The sequence below is a fragment of the Sciurus carolinensis genome, chromosome 7 (assembly GCF_902686445.1).
Source record: "Sciurus carolinensis chromosome 7, mSciCar1.2, whole genome shotgun sequence".
Classification (NCBI taxonomy): Eukaryota; Metazoa; Chordata; class Mammalia; order Rodentia; family Sciuridae; genus Sciurus; species Sciurus carolinensis.
In genome coordinates, this window is record NC_062219.1 from 48,712,909 (window position 1) to 48,734,734 (window position 21,826).

General features: G+C 34.2%; 1 pseudogene; it reads right to left on the reverse strand.

Annotated features, from left to right (window-relative positions):
- Positions 1-292: 292 nt before the first annotated feature.
- LOC124989209 (ubiquitin-conjugating enzyme E2 Q1-like) lies at positions 293-1,434 on the reverse strand (annotated as a pseudogene).
- Positions 1,435-21,826: the final 20,392 nt, after the last annotated feature.

Below are 21,826 nucleotides of genomic sequence, written 5' to 3' on the forward strand. Positions count from 1 at the left end.
TAGTTTATAGAGGAAGAGAGGCTTTGCTTAGAGGAAGAGAGGCTTTGAGAGGAAGAGAGGCTTTGCTTAGAGGAAGTGAGGTTTTACTTAGAGGAAGAGAGGCTTTGTTTAATTTTAGAGGTGCTACGCTTTCAGAGGTCTACTGCTTCTTAAAGGTGGGTCGCTTCTTGGAAGTGCGGGGTGTGGTGTAAGGTATCCAGCCTGCAGCCTGCAGCCTGCGACCTTCATTCTGCGATATAGAGGTTTGTCCTTAGTCCTCTGTCCTGCGATAGGCAGAGCTATCATGTCCAGGAAAAATGAGGGAGGAAACCACAGAGGCAGTGTGAGATCCAAATACAGCATTCAAAGGTAATTGGTCCAGTGGTGCCTGGGGAAAGAGGAAGGGGACGACACTCCAGGGTTAGCCATCTTCCTTTGGGGGTGTGTACCAGCCATTTTTTTCGTGGATCTGCACCAAGGACTTGTAGGACTGCTGTGCTCTCGTCAGACTGTATTGAGATTTGTTGGCTCCAAACTGTACTCGTGCTTTCCCCTTCACCAGTGTGGCACTGATCTGCATGATCACTGACTCTATGGAGTAGGCACTGCTCCAGCCCTGCTTGGTGAGAAGTTCCATGCAGATGGCACCTCCATCCAGAACATACCCTCCGGAGAGGACTGGAGACACAACCCTGACGAACCGTGGGTCAAAGGGAAAGTTATCCTTAAAGGAGAAGTTAAGTAGGATGAAATTAGCTCCTTCCTTCTCTTTGAGGATTTGGAGATCATTGTGCAAAGCGCTGTCCTGGTCAACTTTGAGGAGTTTGATATTCTAATAATATAGACTGTCATTCACGAGTTCAACTGCACAGTTTCCGCCTTTGAAACTCTGTGATGGGTATATATCCCTGAGCTCCTTCATCAGCTGGTCAGTGGCCTACACTGAGCCAGACACTGCACCATTTAAGTAATCTTACCTCTGGTTCTTTTTAATTTTCTCTAGGATGGCCAAGTTTTCTTTTCCAACGCCATCATCTTCAGATTTCTTGCCCTTAGCTGGCTCTTCCTCTTTCATTTCATAGTGATCTAAGTCTTCTGTGTCCTCAGGCATCTCCTCATCTTCATCTTCTGAAGATACTTCTTCCTGTGTGCACTGCTCTGCTGGCAAGAGCTGATCCAGCATCTCCACATCAGGATGCTGAGGGAGGTTGTAGAGTTTACACAGGTCAGAGATGATCCTCTTCAGATGCTGCAAGAGCAGAGTATTCTTTTTCTTTATGTCCACCACCTCTCCAAGACAGCAGCCAAGTTAGGGTCATCAGGTTCCACCGACCAGATAGGGGGTACAGCAGGGTATGACTCCGTGATGTTGCAGTGAATGCGGATGGGATCCCCAGGCACTGACCCCTGTGGGGGAAGATGCGGTCCCCGCTTCACAGTATCCTTAGTAAGCATAGCTAAACAAAAGATTGAGGTTTAAAGGAATTGGTCCTGTCAGACATGGTGAACCATGCCTGTAATCCCAACAACTCTGGTGGCTGAGATAGAAAGATCACAAATTCTAGGTCAGTCTCAGCAAGTCAGCAAGACTCTGTCTCAAAATTAAATATATATATATATATATATATATATATATATATATATATATGTAACAAGGGATGGGGGTGTGCTCAGTGATAAGGCACCCTTGGGTTCAATTTCTGGTACAACAAACAAACACAAAGCAAATAAATAAAAAATACAAAGAAATTGTTGCTGTGGGTTCATGATTTTATGATAAATTATTTTTCTTAAAAATTTCTTCATGGAAATTTCAACATAGGTACATTAAATTTTTTAAATTAAATATCAGTGTTAATCTTTGATAAATTATTTTTCTTAAAAATTTCTTCATGGAAATTTCAACATAGGTACATTAAATTTTTTAAATTAAATATCAGTGCTAATCTTTTAAATAAAATGAACTAAATTTAAAATATAAACTGTATTATTTTATAAATACTTATTTCAAATACAAAAATGCTAATATAATAATATAAATTGTCAATCTCTCTAGAAATGACCATAAGGATTTGTTCTAGGTTGGATGCTTTGAAAAAGTATTATTTTCTAGGTGTTATGTAATATTTGTTTCATTATTATTAGAGTTTTTAAAGGTAATTTACATTTCCAAGTCTCTAGTATTTTTATTTTATTGCACAGTGGTAAAATAATGTCATAAGTGGTCTTTCTACATTTTAGATTTTAGTTATACTTTATAAGATTTATGACTTTAAAAATAGATTTTGTTTGGCACTGGGAAGGTAATGTCTTAACTCTTAGGATTTATTTTTATATCTGGCATTTCAAATCAGACAGGATGACATGTCTTCTTTAACAACTGTGTCACCAGTTCCAGTATAGATAGAACTCCAGATATATTTGATGACAATAATTGAAGAACTTCCTTGGTATTCTGTTTGCATTTTTCCCTCATGCTATATCAGGGAAGAAGAAAAATATTTATGGCAGTGTTGTCCAGAGACATTTGTTGAATGATGGAAATACATTTCTATAATACCCAATGTAGAAGTTACTAGTGGCATAAAGCTATTGAGTTTTTCAGATGTGGCCAGGACAAGAGTAACTGAATTATAAATTTTATGTAGTTTTAATTAACCTGTTTTAAATTAAATATAAAAAAGCAGTGGCTATCTTATCAGTGTGTGTCTGTATCTCCTCACTATTGCATTTAGACAATTTTTACTCACATTTCTGTCATTCTTGTATAATATTTATATGGCCTATATGGTTCAATTCATTTCTAAGTATTTTTTTCTGTAGTTATTGTAAATGTAGCTATTGTTTTCTTAATTTCAATTTCAGCTGGTTTGTATAGAAAACTACTGATTTTTATATGTTGATTTTTATATGCAGCAAATTTACTAAATTCCTTTGCTAGTTCTAATAGTTTTTTGTTTGTTTGTTTGTTTTGTATTGGGGTTTTTTGGTGAAGTCTTTAGGATTTTCTATGTATAAGATCATGTTAGCAAACAGGAACAATTTAGCTTTTCATTTCCTATTTGGTTATCTTTTATTATTATATATTCATTATAGAATAAAATTTATTTGAACAAATTACCTATTATCTCATTTAATGCATTTATGCTTATATTTGTCTTTGTATAATATACTGACTCTGATTTCTTTCACATTTTTGTCTGATGTATCTTGCTTAACATTTTATTTCCTTGATATAGTTATCCTTTCTGAATTCCTTTGTATTAGTCATATATTTCAGATTGTTTCATCTATCTTGTCTTTGTCTTTAATAAGAAAATTCAAACTATTAATGTGTCAATACAATTTTAAATACTGTCATGTATTCTTTCAAACTTTTATGTTTCTTAATTTTTATATCATGTATTCCACTGTATGATTTATGCAATTTTGGTGTTTCATTGATTGCATATCTTTTTTTGAGTTTTGTACCTAGAGATTTATTATTTTTTTCAATAAAGTAAAAAATGTATTTCCTTAAAATATGCTCTAATAACATTCTTTAATTTACTATATGTTAGGAATATAATATTTTGTTTTTTTCTGAATTTCTTCTTCACACTCAGTTTAGTTAGAAAATCTGGAAATTTTTATTTAGTTTACTCTCTTAAAGTTATATTTTTATAATAAATTTTATTCTTCCTGGAAATCAGGTCTTCCTTCTAAGAAGGATCCTGATTGTCAATATTTTGTTCTCCTCAACCTGACATCATCTTTCTTTAAATTGTAAAATTCTTCAAAGTTTAGGGCTTACTCTCATTTTATGCTTAAAATCCAGAAGATATTTTTCTCATGGGTGCACATTTTCTAGGTGATTTCTTTCAGCAGTGAAGAAATTTCAATTGTTTGTAATCTCAAGTTACCACCATTTTCCTGGAATCCATCCTGAGATCCAAGAAAAACACTTCAAAAGTAAATAGATAATAGAACATTTGCAATTCATGTTTACTAGCTAACTGCATTATTTTCTTTAAAAGCAATCATTACCCATTGCCTCCACTTGATCCCACATTTAGGGTTCAGTGTTTTACAGTTTCATCACTTCTGTCTAGGCAAACTATTCTATATGCCTAGTATTGTCAACCAATATTTCACAACTGGTATTTGATTTTCTTTAGAAATACACACAAAGAAAAAAGAATCTTATGAAAACAGAATGAAGACCAGTAGATTAGAGAATGGGGATCAGGGAGAAGATGACTCAGTTGCCATGGTGATGCTGGCCCAAGGAAGCTACTTCAAAGTATGCAGCAATTATCAGTCAAGGCCTTCAGCTCAGGCACCAACTCCAGAAATAGAGATTTCTGAACAAAACAAGATGACCCCAGTGTTTCACCAGTCCTGTGTTCTTCAGATGGTCTGTTTAGGTGAAACTGTCTCACAAATAACCTTTTGATGAAGCCCAAATAATAAATGGTGCTGAGCTAGCTCTGGCTCAGTCAAACTCCATCTTGGACTTGGTTGTCCCACCTGGCCCCACCTTTTTCTCTTTATGTATGTCTGTTTGTCTTTTCTTCATCTCCCATCACCCCTTGTCTGGTTTCTCAATTAACAGCCAAGGCTGAGAGATGAGAGGGCCTTGGCAGTTGGTGCCCGAACAGGGATTTGGGAGGCCCAGGCAAAGAAGGAGAGGAGTAAAAGAAGAGATACTGAAAAATGAAATTAACCAAATTATGCTATGTGCATGTATAGATATATCACCATGAATCCTATTATGTACAATGATAACATACTAATAAAAATGTTATAAAAAGAGACTTCCCAGAATATTACACATGGCAGCACTGACCTATTACAATGACAATAACCTTTACATCTTTGAAACAAACCTTAAGATTCTATAGTCATGCATTTTAACAATTTATAGAAGACATATTTTAGTATTTCTCCTACTAAGTTATATAAATAAATATTCCATCAGCTTGCTAAGTTACATAGAAATATAGGTTATGACTAGAAGACCAATCTAGTTAATGAACTTCCCTTGATATTCCTGAACTTCCTATTTTATAACCTGAAAAATTATTGAGAAAAATATTTCCAAGTTGCCCATGAAGTTGCCATGAAATCATATTAGCCATGAATCTTTGCTTTATCCTCCTTCCTTCCTTCTTTTCTTTTCTTTATGCTTTTCTTCTTCTTCTTTTTTTTTTTTTTTTCTTTCAGTGCAGGGGATTGAACCCAAGGCCTCACACATGCTAGACAGGCACTCTACCACTAGGCTGCAACACTAGCCCCTATTTTTGGTAAGATAAACTTTAATAATTCCTTAAAAACCTCCTGTCTCCTCATCTTTGAGGAAATAATGATTTTCCAGGATTAATGAGGATTCAAGGACACAAAAGTGATATATAAAGGTCTTAGAATCTATTATACACTCAATAAATATTAGCTACTAAGAGTATGACCACAATAATCTCTGATAAAGGGATAAGAATATTTGTAGAACTTTAGGTTATCAGTCCTTTTCTAGAAGATCTATGTTTTCAGTTTAAAATTGAAGTATTTAGGGTTGGGGAGATAGCTCAGTCGGTAGAGTGCTTGCCTTGCAAGCACAAGGCCCTGGGTTTGATCCCCAGCACCGCAAAAAAAAAAAAAAAAAAAAAAAAAAAAAAAAAAAAAATTGAAGTATTTATTGAGAAAATTTGGAGAGAAGGATATATATTTTGTTATTTTTATGGTATTTTATTAAATCATAATTATATACATTTATGGAGTATAATATGATTATTTCATATATGTATATAATGTATAATGAGTAAGTCAAGGTAATTAACATGTTATTAATCAATTTTGTGGTGGAATAATTTAAACTTGCCCTCTTAGTTATTGTGAAACATATAGTAAAATTTTAACTATAATTACTTAATATGAAGAGATTTCAAGTTTTATTCCTTCTAACTGAAACTTTATACCCTTTGATAAAAAATTCTCCATTCCCTCTTTTCTACCATCCAGTCTCTGGTAACCATTATTCCATATTCTACTTTTATGAGATGAACTTCTTTAGATTTCATATGTGAGTGCAGTTTTGACTTTCTGTGCCTAAAACTGATTTCAGTTTCTTTGGTTATGTACTCAGAAGTGATTGTAGTTGATCATAAAGGAATTCCATTTTCTTTTCCTTTTTTTTTAGGTGATCACCATACCATTTTCCGTAATTACTGTACTAATTTACATGTCCTCCAATCTACCACTTATCTTTCAACCTCTTTTATTTACATGCATTCTAACAGGTGTGAGTTGACATCTTATCTCATTACTGATATTGAACATTTTTTTCTTTATTTCTTTTATTTTTTTCCAGTACTGAGGATTGAACCCAGGGACTAGCATATGCTAGGCAAGTACTCTACTACTGAGTTACATCCCCAGTTCTTTTTATTTTATTTTGAGACAGGGTGTCACTGAGTTGCCCAGGTTGGCAATTTTGGATCCTCCTGCCTCATCCTCCTGAGTAGCTGAGATTACAGGCACTTGCCACAGCACCCAGCTATATATCTTTTGAGAAATGTCTTTTCAGATTCTGTACCAACTTTTTTAATTGGATATTTTTGCTACTGAATTATTAACACCTTTCCAGATGTATGAATTGTACTTATTTTCTTTCATTCTGTGGACTATTTTTTCACTTTGTTAACTTCCTTTGCTGTGCAGAAGATTTTTACTTTGATGACATCTCATATTTCTGTTTTTGCTTTTTTGTTTGTGCTTTTGGATTCCTATTGGAACAAATCTTTTCCAGATCAATGTTGTAGAGTTTTGTTCCTATGTTTTCTTCTAGTGATTTTACATTTTCAGATATTATATATAAATCCCTAATCTGAGTTAATTTTAGTATATGGTATGAGACAAAGGTCCAAGTTTATTTTTCTGCATGTGGAGATCTAGTTTTCCAAACACCATTTATTGAAGATATTGTCCTTTCTCCATTGTGCATTCTTGTCAAAAGTCAACTGACAAATGCATGGCTGTATTTCTGGGGTTCCTATGCTGTTCCATTGGTCAAGATGCCTTTAAAAAAATGTCAGTCGTGGATGGACACAATACCTTTATTTTATTTATTTTTATGTGGTGCTAAGGATCAAACCCAATGCTTCACACATGCTAGGCAAGCACTATACCACTGAAGCTAAAACCACAGACCCCGGTCACTATATCTTTATTCAAGAACCAATCTGTTTTGATGCATTCAGTTTTACAGTATATTTACTTTTTAATTTTTGATTACATGTACTAGTCATGTATGCTAATGTGGTTCAGTGTGATATTTCAACATACGGATATAGCATGTACTGATCAAATCTAGCCTCCCTTTATTCACCCTCTCCACCTTCCAAACTTCTACATTCAGATGAACATTTTTTTCCCTTGCACATTTAGGAGATAACATGCAATACCTGTATTTCTGTATCCACCTTATCTCACTAAATGTATTGTCCATTTTACTGCAAATGACAAGATTTTATTCTTTTTATGGCTTAATATAGTCCTTTACAAATATATATTTACCACATGTTCTTTATTCATATGTTCATTTATGGATACTTAAGTTGATTCTTTATTCTAGAACTATTATGAATACTGTTGTAATAAACATAAGCATCAGTCCTCTCTTAGGTATGAAGGTTTTACTTTCTTTGGATATATATCCAGAAGTAGAATAGTTGGGTTGTTTGGTCAATCTAATTTTTGGTATTTGAGGAACTTCCACACTATTCTCCACAATGGTTGCATTAATTTATTTTCCCATCTACAGCATTATCAGAGTATGTTTTCCTGCACATTCTTTTCTACATTATTTAAATCATATCCAATCTAATGAGGATGAGATGAAGTCAGGTAGCATGATACTATGAGCTTCTAGTTTTATCCTCTGAGAACTTAATGAAAGCCATTAATTCCCTCCCTCTAAAACTTATACATACATGCAAAACTGCCTACTAATAGAAATGAGATTCATAATATCATATTTGATACTGATCTCGGGGCCACGACTCATCTGGACTTTTGCTATATAATCATTGGAGACCCTTTCTAATTATTCAAAAACATTTGTGACATTATTTTGGAGACACTCAATACTATTTTATAACAGTTTTTGGATAAATATGAATGCAGCAGAGGACTGCCTATGAAATTCTGTATAGTATGTATTTTGTACATTAATTGCTACATTTCCCACTTCTGACTATATCTCTTCTTTATTGTAAAAATAATGGAAACTAAGTTCAAAGTTCACTTCAAACAGACAAATATCACAATCATCCTGTCAATTATTTAACTATTTCAAGGTGTTTCTTTGAATTTATTTAAGGGCTTCATGATGTTAGAGTTCATTGCAGTGCAACTAACATAAAGAATATTAGTGTTCCAAAACAGACATCTTTTCATCCAGATAATTCCAACCTACTGTGGTTCAGTATGGCACTCTCCTAAATTGGAGGTTTTCTTTTTTACTTTTGATTATAAAATGATAAGGAATTCTTTATACAAACACATTTGCAAATAGCTAGGTCTTTGAAAAGCAAAATAGTAATTCAGTTGACATAGGCTGGTACTGAAAACATTAGAGTGTAATAGACAAATCAAATATCCAAGGAAGTTCAAATACTGAAAACGTTAATTATAAGCAATGTAATCAAAATTAGGATGATAGGATTGGCAATCTTTGGCTATAAATTTGGATAGACAGAATTGGAAGCAAGTCCTATGAAAATAGTCTTCCCTTATATTCTGTTTGAGCAGAGTGAATGACTTTAGTAAGTCAAAGCACATAAGAAATTTATCAAATACTAAATATCTAAACAAATAGACTTAATTTATTTACTTTGTAGTAACTCGTATTCATTTATTTTAAAAATATCTAATAAAAGTCCTTACATTATACCAGGAATTATGACTGATGAGAGAGAGAAAATGATAAATGATACAAATCCCTGTCTCAAGTAGCCTCGGGCAGAGAGAGGCAGGCAAGAAAAATACTGTGTGACAAGTGCTCTGGTGGAGGAAAGCCCAGGTATTAGAAGGGTTCACAGAGGATGAAGTAATTCTGTCAAACATGAGAAATTAAAAAGAGACTCTAGGAAGAATAGGGATGAGAATAGAGGGAAGTGTGTTCAAACCAGAGAGAAGAGCATATGAGAACCTCTGGAGACAAAGAAAGAATAGGGGGTTCTTGAAATATTGAAGCTTAAAGTTTCAGTTCAGAGTACTACTTTCCTATTGCTGAAAATATTTAATGCTACAAATTTGGTAACTTAAAACAAGGGAATTTATCCTCTTATGGTTCTATGGGTCAGAAGGCTGATATAATCAAGATGGCAACACTCTCCTTACCAGAGATTTTATTGAGAATTAGTCTCCAGGTTCATATAATTGGTTGGCAGAAATCAGTTCCCTGAAATTGTACTGAAGTACAATCAGAACTGAAGGACATATTCCTTTGCTGGCTAATGCTGCTTGCCTTCTATGGTTCAAAGCCCCCCTCACTTTCAAGACTAGCAACAATGGGTAAGGATCTTCCATTTATTTTGCTTTCTTTTCTGCCTCATCTCTTTGCCTTCAGAAAAAAAAAAAAAAGTAGCTGGTCTGAAGGGCTATGGTATTAGATCATACCCATCCAAATAATGCAGGATTTTTTCCTTAACTTAATCATCTCTGAAAAGTCCCTTTTACTGTATAATTTAACATATTCATAGGTTCTAGGGTTGAAGGTGTGGAATTGTTAACCTACCATTAATGCATAAATACAGGGAAATGAGACTACAAATGTAAATGGATGGAAGATAATAGTAAATCTCATATAGCTGGAGGAAAAGCAAGACTTAATCCTGAGAGAAATGGGATAACACTACACAATTTTCAGGAGTATAATGACAAAATAAGATTTTCATTTCAGAATGATCACATTAGCTTCAATATTGAGATTGGACTGGAGAATGACAAGATCAGAAATAGTGACATCCTTAAGAGACTGAACTATATAGAAAAAAGAAAAAATACATTTGACTAACATAGAGGCAGTATTATTAGAAGAAAATAGAACTGTAAAATATGAAAGAGAAAAAATCAAACTCAGTGATTGATGGTACTTGGGAAGGTGGAAGAAGAGATAATAGTTAATATTTAGTTTAAACTTTGTCTGGATTGGTAAAGATTAGAAATATTACAGAATATAGAAAAAACAGAAGAGAAGGTTTAGGGAAGGAGAACTACTTTGTTTAACTCTATGTCGAGATACCTATGTAGAATTCAATTATGTAGAATTCAATGTAGAATTGAATTCTACATAGGAGAATTGAATTCTACATTGAATTCTACATAGGAGGCAATTGGATAATCCAGTTTTGTTTTGTAAAGAACTATGAGTTTAAAATTTAGCTTGAGATATATAGTACCACTAATGGTATGTGAAAGCAAGAAGTACCCAAAAGGTAATTTGATAAATAAAAAGAAAGGAGTACTGCCAATCGCACTCAATTTGTACTGTTTTTAAACAAAGAAGGTCAAAGATGAGCTGAGGAGTGGAGATGAAAGAAGTTAGAGGAAAGCTGAATGAAAATAATGTCATTGGGATCCTGGAGGAAGTAGTTTTCTACAGTAAATATATCAAGTAAATCAAGTAAAAATCCATAAACTTTGCTTTCAGCAACAGGGTTTTTATAGAAAGTGATTCCAGTGAAATGACATGAGAAAGAAGACAAAGTGTAATGCATTGAAGAATAAAAGAGAAATGAGAAGTGTGGAGAGTGAGTAGACCAGTATCTCAAAATCCTGATGACCAATGCAGGAAAAATTGGATGACAAGTTTTTCCATGTGTTTGTTAGGTTGCTATGTGTTACCTGTGATAGATATATTTTCCTCCAACACTTTAACACTAGCGTTACACATACAAAAAAGAAAAGAATTTTACAGTGAAAAGTCATGTACCCACCACTACCATGTGTTAATTGTTATTATTCAATTACTATTTTATTACATGTTGCATTATCAAATCTACACATCTATCCATTCATTAATCCAATACATTTCCCATGCTTTCCACAGTAAATTTCAGACATCAGCACATCTTTGCCTAAATACTTTAGTATGCATGTAATTAAAAGAGATATTTATTTATGGTTCTTTTAATTTTTATGATAAAATCTACATAAATTGTAGTGTAAAAGTATTTTAAATATGCCTTGCATTGAATAGTGATAATTGCACATAGACATGGAACCAAAATCTTTACCAAGATAGAGCATCATTATCACCACAGAAAATTCATTTTTACCACTCCCCTAATGCAATCTGTGTTCCGATAATTTTTTCAATATACATGTAGTTTGCCTTTTGTAGAATTCATATGAATAGTATTTTGCAGTGTGAACTGTTTTGTAAGGACTTCTTTCACTCAGCATATTGTTCCTTGTGATTTACCCATGCTGTTGCATGTATCAGTTGTTTATTTCTTTTTATTATTATATATTCAATGAATATACCACTCTCTATTTGATGGTACCCAGGATGTTTCCAGTTCTGACCTTTATGAATAAAGATGCTATCAACATTTGAAGAAATTTTGTTAAAGGATTCCATAACTCTTATCCTTTTTTTCCAGCTTCTCATATGAGCTCCCATAGCTCCCATAACTTCTTGTATTTATCATTGGATTTAGAATGAGTTGGCATATCCTCTTGTGGGAGTGGATTCTCTAACTGGACTGTCTTAGTCCGTTTTATGATGTTATAGCAAAATACCTGAGGCTGGCTAGTTTACGAAAAAAAGAAATTTATTTTGGTTCATGGTTTTGAAGGTTGGAAGTCAAGAGCATGGCACCAGTGTCTGCTTGATTTCTGGTGAGTGCTTCATATCACTTTAACTCATGTAAGAAAAGTGGGAAAGAGAAGCAGACACGTGATGAAGGGAAGGTACCTGGCTGACCTTGTGAACAAACATCCTCACTCTGTCAATCCAGTCTTGTGAGAATAGGAAATCACTCCCATGAGAGAAGAGTAACTTTCTTAAAAAGCCCAACCATGCTCGATGCTAACATTAGTGATCATGCTTACAGCACATGAAGAGGGGCAAGCCATATTTGAACCATAGCAATAATCAGGGACCTCAAATTCAACATCTTTGTTCACAAACTGAATTCCAACGAGAAAAATAATACATGAATAAAAGAAACAAATACAACAGGATGTGGAAGACCCCAGAGGACCTGCAATCTCTTCTGAAGAAAACCTTGTGAACAGATTTCCGACCTACAATCTCTTCACAGCACAACTGGGTCAAATCCCATGTTTTTCAACAGATGGATGGGAAGTCAGGCCAAACAGAGTCGCTTTTCCGGTTCTAAAGGAGGTCAACCAAGGTATTGATGATCACAGTTGAAGGTGGGAGAGATTAACATCTGAAATAAAACCCAAATGCAACAATATTTCGCTTGGTATTGTAACTATCTCTACTTATACCAATATTGCTGAAAAAAAGGCAGCAACACTGGGACTGAACAAAGGAAATACATGAACAGCTTCACTCAATTTTGCAGTGCCTGCAACTGCTTCATCTAAAGGTAATACCGTGGTTCAACAAGACCACAGACTCCAGACTTGAAAACTGCTAAGGTCAAAAAGACTATTGTCTCCAACAACAGTAGCAGCAGGGGTGGTAATGACTGGGTTAACCAGAAGTGAATACAGTCTTCTTAGTGTTCTGGCTCTGTCCCAGGAAAAATTGAAATTTGACTTTTCAACTTTGGTAATAAACACAACTCACACTATCTGGTGAATGAAACACAAAACCTCATTGTGCCTGGAATTATTATTTTATATAAATTATCCAGTCTACATTGTTTTTAAAACCACAGGAAATACAAAGATGCAAGTGAGGTGACCCATGATCAAGAATAAATTTAACAAGATTAAACTTTCTGATGACCCAGTTATTGGGAATAACACAGAATGACCTTGAACAACTATTATAAGTAGGTTCACAAATATATAGGAAAAGATGTAAAGAATTAATAAAGTTATGTGAAGATTTCAGAGAGACATGAAAACTATGAAAAAGAATGAGGAAGACTTTTCATTTCAAGCAAGCTAAGTACTACTAAAATCCCCGCAAACTGTATTTCAAAGAAACATGAGAAGATTATGAAAAGTAGAGAGAAGAAAGGCAGATAAGGAATGTGGATTGTAATTCCTCTGGGGTTTTCTTTTGTGTTTCTCTGATCTCAAACATGTATTTGAAGAAGATGATAATCCAGAATTGTCAACAGGCACAGTCAACACAAAGCCCTGACAAACCCTATGCTCTCTAACCAAAGACCCAGGAGGGAACAGTGTACCAAGATAGAAAACTTTTAATCAAATTCTTTAAAAGTCACACATCATAAAAAAAAATTATAAGCTCGCTCTCACTCATTCCAGCCAAAGCCAAATGGGGAGCCTAGACTTTCACCTGTTAAGCTGTACAGAGAGTTAAAGCCACCATTGTAGTTGTTTCTGAGAAAATCAAGTAGAAAACTGAGACTTTCATCTCTGTTGGTCAGTAATGAATGTCTGGTCACCTCCCAGCCCTGAGCCCTGCAAGTCCTGGGAGCCTGAAACTCTCTGCTGCCTATATAACAGCACCCCCAACCCTACCTTCACAGGATGGTATCACAGCAGGTCTGTTGAAAAGTCAACATTTTCACCACTGCTCAGTGTTTTGGGGGCTGGTCCTATCGTGGTATCAACAGACACCACCTGGGGAATCTGAGCTCCCACACTGCTCAGTAGTAATGAAGGACACCTCTTTTTCAATGTCAATGGAAGCCACAATGGGGAAAATAGACTTTTGTTGTCCCTTGGCAATAACAAAGTGGTGCTCTTTACCCCTCTTCAGAGAAATAGCAGATGAAGCTAGCTAAAGCTGAAGATGTGCATAAGTACAGTCTTATAATACAGAAATGTCAAGGTTTTAATCAAAAACCCATGTCATTCCAAGAACCAGTAAAATCTCAAAGTCAATGGGAGAAAGAAAAACAATGAACACTGAGAAGACAGATACATTAAAATCATCTGACAAATATTTTAAAGCATACATAATAAAAAGTGCTTCAGTGAGGAATTAAAACACATATTTAACACACTACTTCAAATGGAGTTGGAGTCTGAGAACACATTTGAAAACTATGGGCTCAGTGGTACAGTGATTCCCTAGCCTTCATGAGGCCCCAAGTTCATTCCCCAGCATGCCAAAAAGGAAAACGAAAAAAAAAAAAAAAAAGTCTGTAAACTAAGCACAAAGAAAATTTTTGAAAAAAATATTCAACACTTTTCATATTGGATTTTGAAAGATAGCAGCTTTCTCATAAGAAACCATGGAGGCCAGAGGTAGAGAAACCATGTTTTTGAAATGCTGAAAGAAAGTACTATCAACCAGAATCTTATATTAAGTGAAAATATTCCTCACAAGTGAAGGGGGAATCAAGGCATTCTCAGTTCAATAAAGATAAATTTATTACCAGCAGAACTTCCATGAAAGAATCGCCAAAGTTCTCTAATCAAAAATGGAAAAATAAAGAATGAATCATGGAATATCAGAAATAAAGGGAAAAAACAGTAAATAAAAATATGAATAAACAAAACAGAACTTCTTTCTCCTCTTGAGTTTTCTAAATTATGTTTGATTGCTGAAGCAAAATGGTAACAATGTTTGATATAGTTCTAAATAAATGTGAGGGAAGTATTTAAAACAATATTATAAGTGGGTGAAAGTAAAGGATATAAAGTGATTTAAGCCTTTTATACTTCACTTGAAGTGGTAAAATGCCAATACCAGTACAATGACTTGGATATGGTTTGAGTGCAACCCCCAAGGATTTATGTGCTGAAATATACTCCTTATCATGAAGCAGTAAGATGGTAGAAACTTCATCCAACTGTGGTGTTGAGAAGTGGGGCCTCAGGAAATGTTTAGAAAAAGATAAGTTCATCAAGATGGAGCTCTTCTGACTGAATCCTAGTGCCCTCATATGAAGTGAGAAAGAGATCTGAAGACACACACACACACACACACACACACACACACACACCTGTGTGACTCTGGTCTCTTGCCATGTGATGTCCTAAACCACCTGAGAACTCCCCCAGCAAAAAGACCATCACTAGATGCAGCCCCTCAACCCTGAACCAGAACTGAGAAGTCAGATAAACCCTTCTCATTTAAAATTAAGCTGCCTTGGGTATTTTGTTACAGTAACAGAAAACAGACCAATACAACTAGGAGGCTGATAATTTATGTATATGTAATAAAATACCTAAAGCAGCCACTATAAAATGGATACAAAGATACATTCAAAAACAGGATAGATCAAAATAATTCTAAGACAACATTGTAGCCATAGACAAGCAGAATAAATAAAACATAAAATAAAGTGATAGTTAAACCTTACATCAGCAATTGCATTAAATGTATACATTAATTAAAGATGGAAATTGGCAAAATGGATAAAAGTATGACAAAATTATATTCTGCCTATAAGAAATTCACTTCAAAGATAATGTCATAGATAATTTGAAGAGTGAACACATAAATATAATATATAATATGTAATATGTAATACATAATATTTTATGTATAACAAATGCTAATCAAATGAAATAAATACTAGCTATAATAATATCAGATAAAGTAGACTTCAAAACAAATAAGGTCACATATCAGACACAGATGTGGTTTTTATGTAATAACAAAGGGTAACTATATCAAGAATACCTGGTTATTCTAATGTACTTAAAAGAAACAACAGAGATACAAATCTGTGAGGCCAAAAGTGATAGAACTGCACCATAATTGAGGATATTTAAATTATTTAAAAAGTAATAGAATTGAATGAGAAATAAACAAACCCATAATAGTATTTGGAGATCCAATGCCTGTCCCTCAACAATTGATAGTATAATTGTACAAAAGAATTACAAAGGACATAGATAAATGTCAGAACATCAATTAAACTATCTACCAATGTTCACAGAATACTTCATTTGAAGTTAGCACAAAATATGCTTATTTCTAGTGCTAATAGGATAGATATCAAGATAGAACTATTGGGTCATAATACAAACCTCAACAAATTTAAAATAAGTATTATTCAGAGAGTGTACTCTGACCATAATGAAATCATGTCTGAAGTGAACAAGATTAACATTTAAAGAAAATACCAAATATGTAGAGACCAAAAAACTAACTTCTAAATAATCTGTGGACCAAAGAAGTGACAGAAGAAATGACAAAATGAATGCATGAATAAATAAATATATTGCCTAAAAACTCATCGACAGAAAAATGAGATATGAATTCTGTAAAAATGGACTGCTTAAATGCTCAACCAACAGGAATTAAAGTATGCTGAGAAAAAGAAGCTATACATAATGAAACTATATATAATGTGCCTATATATGAAAAAGTACTATTAGAAATAAAACTAACCCAAGGAGAAAGAAATGAGAATCTTGGTTCTGTATAGGAGGTGAGGGATTGACCAAAAGGAGCAAAAGGGAACTTCCAAAACTTATCACCCTGCATATTTGAGGTGCCAACAATTTACTAAATATAGTCCTACTTTAATACAGACACAAAAATTAAATAAAACAAAGAACAGAATATTTAACTGTATCCCTCTTCCTCCTCGCTTTTTCAAGGGGACTGGTTGGGGATGCCAAGGAGGATTTAGTCCAGGGCCTATGTGCATGCTAGGTAAATGCTCTACCACTGAGCTACACCCCAATCCTACCTCTTTCTTATATATTCTATTTCTTAATGAGGTTTTATCCTTCGAAGTATGGAAGTTGTAGGGAACATTCCTCAAGCTTATCTGACAGCAGTCACTGACACCATGGTCTAAGTAAGCCAAACAGTCTGGACAGAGAAACTGAGGTAATGATAAAGACTCGCCATGGAACGAAGGTCTTTGCAGCTGTTGAGACTGAGTTAGGAGCCAAGGGGAGGCCTCACTTATCAAGCATCTCAGCAAGCTGTGATGTGAGCTCCCCACGCTGCCTTGCCTCATGCTGTGTGCAGGAGCTTGCCATTCCCCCAGTCCTTTGTCTCAGACCTATTGCTGGGCAGAATTGCTTAGGCATGCTTGGTTTGTTTACACTACCTCGACGGATAGTTCACCTATAGGCCAATTCTGTTATGCTTTAACAAGCATGTTAACCTGATTGGATAATGTGCCTATGTATGTCCTGTGCAACCCTAAATAAAATTAGATCTGTCCCTTCAGAGCTCAATCTCCAATGTTGAGTGCACTAGATAGGCATCGACATCCGCACCCTCAGCGGACCCTGTCTCCAAACATCTACAGAGGCATTTTGTTAGTTTTATGACTTTTAAAAGAAATTTATATTTTCATAAATAAATTATAGTATTAAGACAAATTAATTATTTGGGCACTTTGCTAATTCAGTCAAAATTGCAGTCAATTTTTATCACTGATAAACTCTACAGCACTTGAAGTCTTTTAAGATGATTGTCAGTAGCCCAACAAAAGTAATGGTTCTTTCTATGGGTCAAGAACTTAAGAAAAAAATGGGGCAATACATATTTGAAAGTAACTGATATTCCAGTGTTTACTCTTAGAAAATTTTGGATCCTAGCAATTTTTTGATTATGGGTGAAATGATAAATTAAGTACATGACTTATATTCAGAGGTTCTTTGTCTTTAAGTAAGCATAATTTAAGAAATGACTTAAAAAGCCAATGAGATGTAGTGTCAACTGTGGAAAAATCTGTTAACATTTTTGGTTCTTCTAGTTATTAAGGTCTGAGCTCTGAAGCAAGTCACTCTGCTTATCAAAGTTTGCATTTCAATATTTGAAATATGGTTACAATTGAATATGCTTTCTTTACCCTGGAGTTTTGGAAAATAACAGTCCTTTGAGTAAGATAAACTTATATTTTATAGCCTGTGCTTCTACTGTTGCTAGTGCAGCCTTAGGCAAGATAAGAAAACTCAAAATTTTCTTTTCTTGTAACACAGAATGGGCATAATAGTGTCTTCATAATTAAGTTATTTTTAAAAAATTAAATGAAATAATGGCTATTTTATTGAAGTGTTCCTTTTAAACTCTTGGGAAACAAACAACAGAGCCCCAAGTTATAAACGATAAAGCCTTCAATGTGTAATGCATGCCATATTTAATAATTTAGCAGGAAGTCTAACATCCTGTCCTATACCTGCTAAACCTACTTTCTTGATGTCAATAGATATCAAGAAACCCTCAGATTCATCCTGTGCTATTCCATCCAAAAGGCCAGTTGTGTTTGTACCTTTTTTAATGCTTAACATTGATCTCACCAGTGTCCTTGTTTTGCAGAACTTCCCTATTGTACCTCAAACAAGTTGCTCCAGAAGAATGTGAGTCAGTGCTGTCCTACTGCCACAACAGGAGCCTGGCGTAGGCCACTCCACAGTCTGGTGAGGTCCCTGTTTCCAGATGCTGCTAGCACGCTATATCCGAAGAAGGAAGGCTGAATTCGAACCCCATGGTGAGTTTGCTGATACCCTGGCTCATATTGCTCAGTGTGGGGCTTGCATGGCTCTGTGAGGGACCAGGTAGGACCATCCTTCCACCAGCATTGTACTTTACCATAGTTGAACTAATGTCAAAATAACAAATAAAATAAGATATTTAAAAAAAAAAAAAAAAGTTGGACCGAGCTCCCCAGACTGCAGCTCTGGAAAGAAAGAAAAAAAATATATCACTCACCTTTCCTCCTTAAGCACTCTTCTTTAAAAATTACTTTGTTCCTGGATAATATAATTTGGGAAAGTTTGGGTGCCTTTCCTGGGAGACTTATCTGACTCATCTGATTTGTGCCCTCTCTCACACATTGATGTTCACTACTCTTGCCAGGCACTGGCTTCAAAAGAGAACAAACAGCTCAACCCAGAATTTAACAGATTTGGATTTGGGGAAAAGAGGGTATCAATTTGGCCTCCCTTTTCTCTTCCTCCAGGAAGTCCCTCCAGGTTCCTTAAACAAATTTGAACATGTCCTCAGCCAAAGTCACAAAAATATGCAAAAACAATACAGTAAAATGTCTTTGCCAAAAAAGGAAATACTAAATATATTTCATAAAAACTGTAGTTTCAGGGAAAACGCTACTGCATATTTTGAACAAATAGAGTAATTTTAATATCTGAATGATTTAGGCAAAACCCAGATAAGTGTAAAAAATGTTTGGGAACTATGTTCTTTTTATGTAGTTGGAGAATTGGTTACATATGCATATTTTTCTTCTGCAGTATCTCATTTTCAGAAGTGTTCATAGTGTCCTTGAAACAACATTGATAACTTCACAATACTGAAACCAAGTAAAACCCTTTGAGACAAAACTTTCCAATAAATAAAAATATCTCTACATTTACATTTTAAACGTCTTTGAATTCTGAATATAGGGTTATCATTGAAAACCAGCCAGCTACTTTGTAATTGGAACTTTTAATAATTTCACAAGGATTTATGCTGACGTAAAATCCAGAATAAAAGCATGAAGGACAAAAACAAACTACAAATTCACTTCCAGAATAAAATGTTTAATTTGAAATATTTACTACATAATGGTTTATTCTCCTTGTTTAAAACAACATGAGGGGGCTGGGGTTATGACTCAGTGACAGAGCACTCACCTAGCAGGGAGAGGCACTGGGTTCGATCCTTAGCACCACATAAAAATAAAATAAAGGTATTATGTCCATCCACAACTAAAAAATATATTTAAAAAACAAAACACGAAAGCATATTTTAAAAACACTTCATCTACCTCCCACCCATTCTATTCTTGAATAACCAGTAACTAAAAATAACAGTTACTGGCATACATACACCCACACAGAAATACATGGACACATTATTTTTAAAAAAATTATATTATAGGCTACTGTTACAAAAATGTTTGCAAAATAAGTATCAGTTTACAAGATGAAAATATTTTAAAAGGGATGAATTTAATGTACTTTTTGTCATGCCAAAGACATAGACATTTCTTTTGTTTGGAACAAAAACAAATTTAACATAATTTCACAACATGATGAGATCTAGTGTCTGCAGAGTGCTAGTTAATTTATGATTTAAACAGACTTTTTAAAAAATACTGGCTGCATAATAGAACAGATTCTCATTTTTGCATTAGACTTAAAATCATCTGTTGAAAATTAAAGCAAAGTGAAATACTTAACAGTGTATTCCTTAAAGGTATACCTAGAGTACCACTTTCCATACTTCTGAAGATGTATGTTCCATATTAACAAATATTCTAAAGTTAAAGTGGCCATGTGGTAATGATGAGCATTTCTTTGTTTCCTTTCATAGTAGCATGACCAGATAAATGAATGGTTGCTAATTATATCATTTTATATATCTCACGATTACATTTAGATTTTACTCCTGATCTAAATTAATTTCAAATTGGTGAATATTCATTTTCTGCCTCTCAGAATTATTCGTTCATACTTTTTTTTCCTAAAAATAATGTTTCCATTTCCTGAGGGTATTTGCATCTATTTCTTTGCATAGAGCTTGAGTAGAAGTTATTCAACAGTTGCCTTATACCCAATATTCTCCTTAATACTTATGATCCAGTTTTAAGATGTTGACCATATATCTTAAAATGTATAAATCTCTGAATATGATACAAAACTATTAAATTAATAATATCTCACATGTATTTCCATTAGAAGAGATCAGAGTAGATCATAAAACTAAAGGTACAATATATAATACCAAATTTTATTATAAGGAAGAAATATCCCCCTTTTAAAATTGTATATCTTCAAGGTATAGAAGATCACATTTAGATATTTGTATACATATATGTATGTATACACACACATATAGTGAAGAGTTTACTGCAGTCAAGCAACTCAACTTACTCATCATTCCATCCCCCCTTTGTGTGTGTGTGTGTGTGTGTGTGTGTGTGTTAGAAGTACTTAAATTCACTTCTTTAGCAAATTAGCAGTATGTAATACAATAATCTTAACTTTAGCCCTCCTGTTGTATGTTAGGTTGCCTAGGCATCCTCATCCCATGTTGCTGCTTCTCTGCATGCTTTGCCCTTTATCTCTCCACCATGACACTTTCCCCTGGTAATCACCATTCTACTTTCTGCTTGTGTGTCTGACTATTGTAGATTCCACATATAAGTAAAATAGGGAAATATTTGTCTTTCTTTATCTGACTCATTTCATTTTGCATAATGTCCTCTGGATACACCCATTTTGTCCCAAATGGCAGCTTCCATTTTTGTTAAGCCTGAATAATATTTCATTGTATGTCACCATTTCCTTATCTAGTCATTTGTTGGTAGATATGTCAGTTATTTCAATTCTGGGGTTGGCTCTATCATTTTTTATACTTATTTACTCCCTCTTTGTTGTAAGATTATAGATCCCTGCTCATTGCCATGTGATTTGTCCTCCTGCTATGAAAAGAATAGCCATTGCTGCCTCAGTATACTCTGACTTGATTATGTGATTAAATTTGGGCAATGGAAAATAAGTCATGTGACATGTACCATATATAAACAGAAACTTTAATACCATTGCATGGTTTGGCTCTTTTCTTGTGCTACGAAAATACACATGTTCCACAGAAAGACTGGATCTTACAAGATATTGAGATTTGGGGTAAGGAAATTATTACTGTTTTAAGTGAAGTATTTAATAACTTTATTTTTTTTTATAATTATCCATGAATATTAGTTGTTCAATCTAATGATTGCAGTGTGTTATTTTCATGCATTCATGTATCATGCTTTGATCAATC